The following is a 10,645-nucleotide window of genomic DNA, read 5'->3' on the forward strand; positions in this document are numbered from 1 at the left end:
GCTGGAAGGAGGTAAGCTACAAAGGACACAGTTATTTTTGGATTTCGCTTCTTTAAAAAGCTGAACCAGGTATAAGGATATGTTAACATTCTCAAAAGTCACGGTGGTGGGAATATAAATGTAACTGTCAGTATAAGTTAGGTTTTGCTGCAATAACAAAAACCCAGAATCCCAAAGACTTAAAAGAGCAAAGATTTCTTTTTTTATTTTGCACATTGCAGGTTGGCAGAAGGCTCTGCTTGTTGTTGCCACTTAGGGACCAAGGCTGACAGAGCAGTCACCACCTCCTTGCTGGCAGCTGCACCAGAAGGAAAGAGAGAGCAATTACACGCTCCAGACTGGAAGTGATACACGCCATCTCCTTTCACAGCTAAGTGGCCCAGACTAGCACCTGGCTTTACCTTGCTCAAGGGGCCAGGAGTGCAATTCTACCATGTTTCCAGAAATGGAAAGAACTGGAAATATTTAGCTAACAGAGTGAAACTTCATTATGGTGGGTGTTTGTTACAGTACTTGTCATCCTTTTTTACATGTTTGGATTATGCTTCATATTTTACACAATAGGAAAAAAAAACCCCTGGTTTTTAAATCAGGAAGGGTAAGTTTCAGTCTGAGAAATGGAAGGTGAAAGAGTCAGTGGGTGGTGGACAGCAGTGGACAGAGGTTGTCAGTCCCATAGATTTGCCTATTCCCAGGCCTGTCTCCATGATTGTGATATCCACAATGATGCTGCAATTATCCCTTCTTCAGAAATGCATGTCCATGTAAATGACTCCAAGCAAGTTGACCTTCTTTGCTTTTGATTCTACCCACTGAGGCTGAGTAGCCAATAGGAACCCTGATACAAAGAGATGTAGTATGCAGGGCATGGATTATAAGGTCCAAAGACTTCACTAAGTCAGTCCAGCTCTGCCACTCACACTTCCGGTCACCTTGGGCAAATTGCCATAGTGCCCATGTCTGTTTTCCTCCTCTGTAAAATGGGCATAACAATAACACTAAGTCTCTGAATAGTTGTGATAAACAAATGAAGTATGTAAAGTGTTTTGTAACTGTAACGTGCTGTACAGAAGGTCACTGTTACTAAAGACCTAAATTTCACTGCAAGGGAAGCCTCAGTCCAGATTTACATTTCTGGCCGACAATGACTCACACAACTTCCTTCACCAGAGCCACCTGGTTGACAAAATAGACCCAGGCATCATTCTGTGGTCCAACTACTTAAAGAATCTATTGATTTCCTCTTGCGAAAGTGAGTCTGGGAGCAGGGATTAAGCATTACTGCAGATTCCCCAGGGAGAATAAAGGGAGAGGCTATGATTCCTATGAACACGGCCTGAATGGGGAGATGCTCTAGGCCTAGATTGAAGCCTGGGTCTCTGGGACCCATGGAATATTGGAGCTGGAAAAGCACACAAGGGAAACAGTGACCTTTCCCACCGTTTTTGAAAGAAGAAACTTAGGCCAGGAGGGGCAAAAAGGATGGCCCTTCTCAAGCAGCAAGAGAAAGAGAATCAAGAGATCTGGGATTTATCCTGGGATCTTCTATTAACTCAAGGCAAGCCCCTTTTTGCCAAATGCCTGGTTCCTCATGGGCAATTAGGGGATTGAACCTGACCTCCATGGTGATTTCTAATGCCTGTTATCTTAAGCGACACTCAGTTCTAGTGAATGTAAAATGCAGTAGAGTTCTTCTGAAAAGTGAGCTTTCTGGTCCAGGTATTGACTTTGTAGGTTTGGCTCTAAGGAGTTATCTTCTTGTCCCCCTATTCACTCTCTGAATGCCACCTATTTTCCTGCTAAAAAAAAAAATAAAAAATAAAAAATAAATTTAAAAAAAAAGGCTTCTGGGTGGCTTGCTTAGTTTTTTTTTAGACCTTGGAGCCTTCATGCTCTTGACTTTCCTCTTACCTAACAAATACTCTTACCTGCCACTGTTACCTGCTCTGGGGGCTTGGCCAGAATAGCCTTCAATGGTTAGTGGAGAACATGAGACATAAGTCTTATCCCCAAAGTCACTCCCAGGGGATGCCCTGCGTGGCAATATTGCCGCTGATAACATTTCCCCAGAGATCACAGGAAGCTGTGCAACCAGACGCAAGGGTATGTCTGATCTACTGGCAGCAGGTGCATCCTGCTTTGACAGGAGACACAAACTCTACAGGAGGATCTCTCATGCCATATTACCTGGGGACTTGCCCTTGAGGTTGACACAGGTTCTCCTCAGAGTTTGCACTAACTCATTCTGCCAGCAAGTCCCAGGAACAGAGAAAACACTAATGTCTCCATCCGTAATGATAAAAGGTAGCCATCACACCTGCAAGGCACTTCTCAGTCTGCAAAGCACTTTCATACCCATTAGCTTATTTGCTTTTTATGAAGAACTGAGAGGTAGCTGGGGAAGAGATTTTTCTCCTGTGTTATAGATGAGGAAGTTTATCTGAGGCCCAGAGAGGTTAAAGAATGTAAGGTCAGATCTTTTGATTCTAATTCCTATTCTTTCCCCATGGTACTACTGAAGTATTATCATCTTATTATAAAATTATATTGGCCGGGCGCGGTGGCTCAAGCCTGTAATCCCAGCACTTTGGGAGGCCGAGACGGGTGGATCACGAGGTCAGGAGATCGAGACCATCCTGGCTAACACGGTGAAACCCCGTCTCTACTAAAAATACAAAAAACTAGCCGGGCGAGGTGGCGGGCGCCTGTAGTCCCAGCTACTCAGGAGGCTGAGGCAGGAGAATGGCGTGAACCTGGGAGGCAGAGCTTGCAGTGAGCTGAGATCCGGCCACTGCACTCCAGCCTGGGAGACAGAGCCAGACTCCATCTCAAAAAAAAATAAATAAATAAAATAAAAAATAAAAAAAAATTATATTAACAATCAGGCTAGAGGACCTAAATCACTCTCAGATATAAAGGTACTCATCAGCTCTCTTTTGCCCTTCAATTAACAATTTAGGAGGAGAAACCATTTCTGAAACCAAAACAGCATTTACATTGTGGTTTGTGTATTATCTGGTGTCTAGAATCCAGGTCTTTAGTTAACCTTTTCACCCCTTGTCCATTTTCACCCCAACTGGGTTTTTATGTTGATCAGTACAACTGGAAAAGGAGATGCAAATGCTGCTGTATCCATCATCATGTGGGTGTCCGCACCCTCAATATGTCTCCTTAAAGGGATTTCCAAAGTTGAAGGTCATAACAGGAACTCTGTACTGTTTAAGACCTGTAATGATTCCCTATTGCTTAGAGGGGGCTGAGAACCAGTAGCATCAGCATCACCTGAGAGTTTATTAGAAATGCAAATTTTCAGGCTGCACCCCAGACCGACTGCATCAGAATCTATATTTTAACAAGATCCCTCCGGTCACTGGTAGAGTCCTTTATTTACCCCAACTGCCTGTGAAGGCAGCACCGTCCAGTTATACATTCTCACTTCATATCTGGCCTTTGCTCCTGCAATTATTCCTTCCCCTTGTTTGTCCTTGGACCAAATCCTTCCCATTCTTTAAAGTCTGCCTCTTCCAAAAAGCCAAGCCAGAACTTCCCGGGAGTAAGTAAACTTTCCTTCCTCTAAATCCCAGTGCCACAGGCCCTGTACTTTCTATCTCAGATTATGATTTTTATGATCATGATTTATCTTCCTCTTTAAATTATGAGCTCTTCAAAGTCAAGGTCAAGGTCTGATTCATTCCTATATTTCTGAAAGCAGCACAATACTTTGCAAAGTTCCCACTGCAAATTAGTTCCCCAATGCATGTGTCCATAATATTTCTTTCTGTTTCTAATTGAGGTATCTAGAGAGATGAAGAAATTCAGGTTATCATTCTTATTACTTTAGTCAACAATTACCATATATGATTATAATCTAGACTTGGAAATATTTACCTAAAATATTCAGTCACTATCTTCAAGCATACATACACACACTCCCCACCGCAAATACACGCAAGCACTCTGTTCATTTCATTTGTTCTTCATTGTTAGGAGAGCAGTTGGTCGGAATTTATTGAAAGTATGGGTGAAATGACTGCTATACACATTTTATGATCTTACCAAGGAAAAATTAAGAACTTGATCCTATTATAGAATGGAACATAGTATCCAGATCTTAGAGTCTCTATCATAATCTGCATTTGGGACAAGTAAAGGTCCCCTGGCCCTTGTTCAGTTGCTTAATGGAAAAGACTCCAAAGACAGAATGCCACTGGTGTTCTTCCAATTATAGAATCATCTGATTAGAATTACAGTAAATGCATAGCTCAGTTTGCATTGTCCTGAGGTGAACCGCAAACCAAGTTGCTCTGGTTGGAGCATTGGAGGGTACTGAATGCTGAAAGCCCACTACCTCATCGCAGTGGGGCACTCATCCTAGGGCTAACTTGGAAAGGGAGCGATACCAGTTAGGACATTCCACTTCTGGGGGCCAGAGCTAAGTGGATTATTTAATTAATGTTTAGTAGAAATAGTCAAATAGCACACACTCCAGATATTAAGCCAATCCAGACCTTTGCATTGAATTGGAAGGAAGATTCATCTTCGTGACTATTTTAGAATTAATTATTCTAGTTTATTTCCAGCCTGTCAGCGTTGAGTCTTGAGAGGTGGTCTGTAAAACATGAGTTTTTCCAATCACGGGGTTGTGTTGTGGTCCATGGTCCTGTGGGTTTTCTTGCTGTCTGGCCGCAGAAGAACAGATCAGGAATCCTACAGACAAATCCTAAATCCATTCCTCCCCTTCTACCTATTTCAGTTACAGCTAGAGGGTTGGGACTCATTCGTGTGTTAGAACCAAACCTGACTATTGTGTTATCATTGTTTCTAATTTAACTACCAGACTGTTAAACATTACTGCCCCAAGCCCAGCCAGGGGGTGGGCACTGCGCTTTGAAACCACCACGTCAATAGTGCTGTTGGATGAAACTCTGCTCTACTGGACCATGAGATGGGTTTTCAAAGGGACAGAGAATGACAGATGTGTAAGCCGTGAGTAAAACTGTCTCACCACAGTGGTAACATTCATAATGGAGCAGAAAGAAGCAGCACAGTGTGACTGGAATCTGCCCAAGCCCCCCGGCACAGCCAGGCCAAAGCACAAACCAGGGAATGCTTTGGAGATTTGTTTCCTCATCTACAACATTGTATTAACACTGCACATGCTCTCATGAGACTTACACAACTGCATATTATTTCTTTTAAGGTAGCAGTTGGAGTCTAGTGCTGCAACCGGCTAACTGGGTGACTTTTGGAGTCTCTGTTTCCTCATCCAGGCCTATCTACCTCACGGAGTTATCATGAGCATCCAAGGAAGTGACATGAATTGGGGTTGCCTTGATTTAAGTTGGGAGGATGATGTCTACTTTCTTATTTTCTAAAAGTCTTCAGTAGAGGAGAGATCAGAAAAGCCCTCTATAAAGGGCTTTCTTAAGCATTAAGGTTTTTGTCACTTTCCTTCCCTGGTCTGGACCAATCACAGGAATCATAGACGTAATCAAAATTAGGTGATGTTAAAAAAATCAAATCATTAGCCGGGTGTGGTGGCACACACCTGTAATCCCAGCGACTCAGGAGGCTATGGCAGGAGAATTGCTTGAACCAAGAGATGGAGATTGCAGTGAGCCAAGATCGTGCCACTGTACTCCAGCCTGGGCGACAGAGTGAGACTCCATCTAAAAAAAAAAAAGTATTGAATATAAGCTATATGCATACATACATTTGCACACATCTTGGTGAATATCTTAAAAAGAAAAACATTAAGTTTCACAAGCAAACTCTTATCTGTCAGGCAAATTTGTTCTTAGCTAGAAACTTGGAAGGAGAGTATTGGATAGTAGAAATACTCTTTGATAGTTGAAAGACAAAGCTCTATAATGATTGGCTGTTTAAACCAAATCAATCCATCTGTCCATCTCCACCCCAGCTACTTTTGATCATGCTATTCATCACCTTTCTCTTAGCCTGTACTGATTGAACACTACACTGCCTGTATTATGCATCAAATATAATTTGACATCAGTTTAGAGCCACTGGGCCTTTCTCAACAGAAAATCTTGAAACTATGTAGAAATCATCTATGAAATGCTGGTACTGAAAGTGTTGTGGAGAAAACTTGTTTGTAGTTGGGTTTTAGGTGACAGAACACCAGCAAGAAAGAGAGAAGGCTCTTCCAGACGATAAACACAGGCAAATGGTAGGCCAAGGCCAGGTTAAATGCCACCCAGTGTCCTTCTGGGAGAGTTTCATGGCCTAGGAGCATAGCATGTCAAGGCTACAAAGATTTAAAAATCATGTACCACCCACCTTGCTTTAGATATGGGGAAGCAGGGCCTCAGATTGTGGATGTGACCATGTCCAAGGTCACACAGCCTATGGCAGAACCAAAGCTAGAAATCAAAATGCTATGCTCCAACTTTAGGACACTTGTTCCTACAGCACAGTGACATTCCGTCAGGCTGTCAAGCTCTCAGGGATAGGAACTTATCAAATAACATGGAAACGTTTTCTCGTTTGTCTCTGAAGGTTACAGAGTCTGAGCATTCTTAGGCTCTTGTACAACAAATACGAAAACTGCCAGGGCTTTGGCTCCCAGAAAGTGGCAGTTCAGTGCTGTGGAAATCTGGACCCTAGTCTCAGTTCACACACTAATGCTTGTGTCTGATGCACTTTGGCTCCAAACTGAAACCTCTTTGTAGTCCCAGGAAGAAAAAGGGTGCTACAAATCAAGAAAAAAATGGGCTGGGCACGATGCCTCATGCCTGAATCCCAACACTTTGGGAGGCCAAGGAGGGTCCATCACAAGGTCAGGAGTTCGAGACCAGCCTGGCCAAGATGGTGAAACCCCGTTTCTACTAAAAATACAAAAATTAGCCAGGCACGGTGGCAGGCGCCTGTAATCCCAGCTACTCAGGAGGCTGAGGCAGGAGAATCGCTGGTACTAGGGAGGCAGAAGTTGCAGTAAGCTGAGATCATGCCACTGCACTCTAGCCTGGGGGCAGCAGAGCAAGACTCTGTTTCCAAAAAAAAAAGAGAGAGAAAAAATGAAGGCAGTTTTCTCTTTTCAGGAGCATCCCAAGGAGCAGACTGATGGTGTCAGTGCCCTGCAGCTCTTCAAAGCCCAACTCTTTATTTAGAGATATGTGAGTATGGAAATGAATACCCACATCTGTCTACTGGAGGCTGACAATATTAAGTCCTGGGCTGTGTGTGTGTGTGTGTGTGTGTGTGTGTGTGTGATTAAAGCTTCAAAGCTCCTCTCTCACTCTAAACATCAACTCCAAATTGTTGAATGAAAGTCTATAGACAACTTGTATCTTGTCACTTTTCATTAGACTCAGTATTCTGAAAGGCACATAAGTGTGTTCTATTCCACTCTATAGATGAAGACTCTGAGGAACAAACATCCTAGTCACACAGCAAAATCCAGGAGTGGAAGTCAGTGAAAGCTCTGAGACCAGGGCTTAGCAGCTGTTTCCTGGGATGAACACAAAGGCATGGCCTCGATAATTGAATTCAGGGAACCCGGCAAGGTGCCACCAGTTTCCAGGCCACCCTACGCTGTTATTTTACTGGAATGTTTGTTATATCAACTGTCTTCTCTTTGTTAACAGCACCCTTCTGGGGCAATATTCCCTGTCCCTATCCCCTATCCCAGCCACTCTCTCAACACACAAACATGTACACGCACACACTCACACTCACACTTGATGTAATTACTCCTATTCATTGTTCAGATTCAGCTTAAATGCAGCTTCTTCAAGTAACCCCTTCCTTACCATCAACACTCCTCTAAAACAATTCCTTCTGTTCTGTGGTCTCTCACATCTGTCTTTCCTTCTCAACACTATCCCAGTTTGCAAGCATCCATTGAACTGTGGCCAGCTGATGAATTTTTGACCACCTTGATGTGGGGATTATCCGTAATTTTTTTTTTTTTTTTTTTTTTGGAGACAGAGTTTCGCTTTTTTTGTGTAGGACACAGTGCAATGGTGTGATCTTGGCTCACCACAACCTCCATCTCCGGGTTCAAGTGATTCTCCTACCTCAGCCTCCTGAGTTGCTGGGATTACAGGCATGGGCCACAACACCCGGCTTTTTTTTTTTTTTTTTTTTTTTTTTTTTGCATTTTTAGCAAAGACGGGGTTTCTCCATGTTGGTCAGGCTGGTCTCGAACTCCCAACCTCAGGTGATCCGCCTGCCTCGGCCTGCCAAAGTGCTGAGATTACAGGCGTGAACCATCATGCCTGGCTTTTCAGCCTCCATTGTACCCCAACACTTCGCCCAGCACCCAGTGTAGAGGAAGCATGCAGTGAAGAGCCAATGGGTCAACAGAAGAATGAGCAACTGTACAAGACTACAGGAATTCCTCTCTTGTGAGTAGGGCTTTCAAAGCTTCTTTCAGCTACTCAACAACTACCTGTCATCTGCCAGCCACTCCCACTCTCTATTTATACCTGACTTTTCCTGTACTTCCCTTCAGTGTGCTTACAATTTCTACAGCGCCGGTTTTCCTGCCCCAGATTCTTTGTCTATCAAAACACTCACTCTTCAATGTCAGTCTAAAAGTAGCTCTGCAATGTCTTCCTTGAATTCTTCATAGACTATTAAATATCCTTTCCCCTGTTGTACCACAGCATCCTGTGCTCAGTGCTGTTGCGTGCCAGGGCTGAGATCCTGGGTTATTTATCTCCATATCCCCCAAGAGGGCTCTGCCTGTAGGTGGTACTCAAATAATACTGAGTGAATAAATCAAAGGATCAAAGGCTTCCATCATGAGATGTTGAGCTCCTTGACGGCAGGAGCCCTCTATTAACCACTCTGGTACAGTGTGTTGCACATAGTAGGCACTAAACTATGAGTTGAATCAAATGCCATCCTTTCCCAGAGATGATGTAAAGAGGCAAAGTAATGTATTGGAAATAGTGTAAACTTTGAAATCCTTCAGGTCTACCTACTGTGTGGCCTTGGGATAATGACTGAACCTCACTGAGCCTCATGTTCCTCATCTGAAGATAGCACCACTGCCTAAGACAATTGTGACAAGACATAGATGTTGATGAGTCTGGCATTGGCGTGGCACACAGGAGGTATCCAGGCTACATCAGCTCCTTTTCTCTCTTCTTTCCTGAAGTCGCAGAGACTGGCCAGGAGATGGGAATGCCCATGCCCAGTGGCTCCTACTCAAACCCTTTCACCCCGACACACAGGAGGGAGACAGGAATAGGCTCGAAGAATGACTCAGCTCCAGTGACTAAGGCAAGGAGGTGGTGGTGGTAGGAACGGGGTGGGGGCTGAAGAGGAAGTGAGTGAACACGATATCTGATGAAGGATGGCTCCAAAATAAAAAGGGGTTGGCCCTAGTGGGTTCCTGGCTCTGACACGGTGCAAGTGAACAGGGGCCTGAGTGCTTCTCCATGACTCCCTCCACCTCACCTCGTGGGGAACTCCCTGCCTACCCAGGGAGGTCTTTCAGAACAAATGCTGAGCATTCTCTTGTCCTCTGGAGCCTTTCAGACCAGGCACTAGGACACATTTGAATGCCAATTTTGATGGACCATTTTTTAAGAAGTATCCCGTATCACTGAGATCAGTGTGCATGGATTCTAATCCTGACAGCCACCTGATTCCCAGCCTGGGCCTCTCTCCTCGACTCCAGACTATCTTTTCCACCCACACCACCACTTTAAGATCCCCAAATATTGCACATACAGCCAGGTAAGACAAGTCCCCCTGCTTGCAGGATCACCCCAGTCCATTTTCTAGACTGTGCACAGAATGATATGTTCAAAACTAATTTATAATCCTGTTATCCCTCTGCTTAACATCCTTCAAGGTTTTCCCAGTTTCTACAGAACAGTCGAGACTCCTTCATCTGGTGTATAAAGCCTTTTGTGATCCAGCACCTCCTCACCTTCTGACTTTGCCTGCTGACCCCACCCCATAAACTCATACATCCAGAGACACATCCTCCATTTCAGCCAGCTCTCAAAAGTCCTTTTATCACATCTCACGCTTCCCACCTCTGGGTCTCTGAACATGCCACTCCTTCTCACAGGTACACACTTCTTCACCTTGGGCAAGACTGCATATATTTCCAGATTGGGCTCAGATGCTGTCTGTGCTGTGTGGCCCTCTCAGATGCCCACTTGCCCCACCGACGGGCGTGGTGACTTCCTGTGTATGCATGCTTCTTTACACTAGACTGAGAGATCCCTGAAGGCAGGTCCTTCCACAGAATACCTACTCAACAAATGTTTGTTGAATACATGAAATATCAAAAACAGGCACAAAGTAATAAATCAAGCCATTTTTTCCTCTGGTCTCCAGTGTTTTCATCTGTAAAATATGTATCTGATCTAGCTGCCTTAAAACCCTAGCAGCCTCTGATTTTATACTGTATCATTCTTCAAAGATACATGTCACATTCCTGGCCCTCTAAGTAGTAGGAGATATTGCTGGGTTATTTTTTCCCAAGGAGAGAGTGGAACCCTAGGTCCATTGACACTGAAGAAAGGCTGATCTCAGAAGCTCAGGTTGACATCACAAAATTACTCAAAGCCAGTGCACTACATCAGGATCCAAAAAACCCAGGACTCTGGCCATATCACCAGCACAATCGAGGGTATCATTCACCCCTATGGGTGCTCAT

The sequence above is a fragment of the Trachypithecus francoisi genome, unplaced genomic scaffold (genome assembly GCF_009764315.1).
Source record: "Trachypithecus francoisi isolate TF-2019V2 unplaced genomic scaffold, Tfra_2.0 Lachesis_group0, whole genome shotgun sequence".
In the NCBI taxonomy this organism is placed as follows: Eukaryota; Metazoa; Chordata; class Mammalia; order Primates; family Cercopithecidae; genus Trachypithecus; species Trachypithecus francoisi.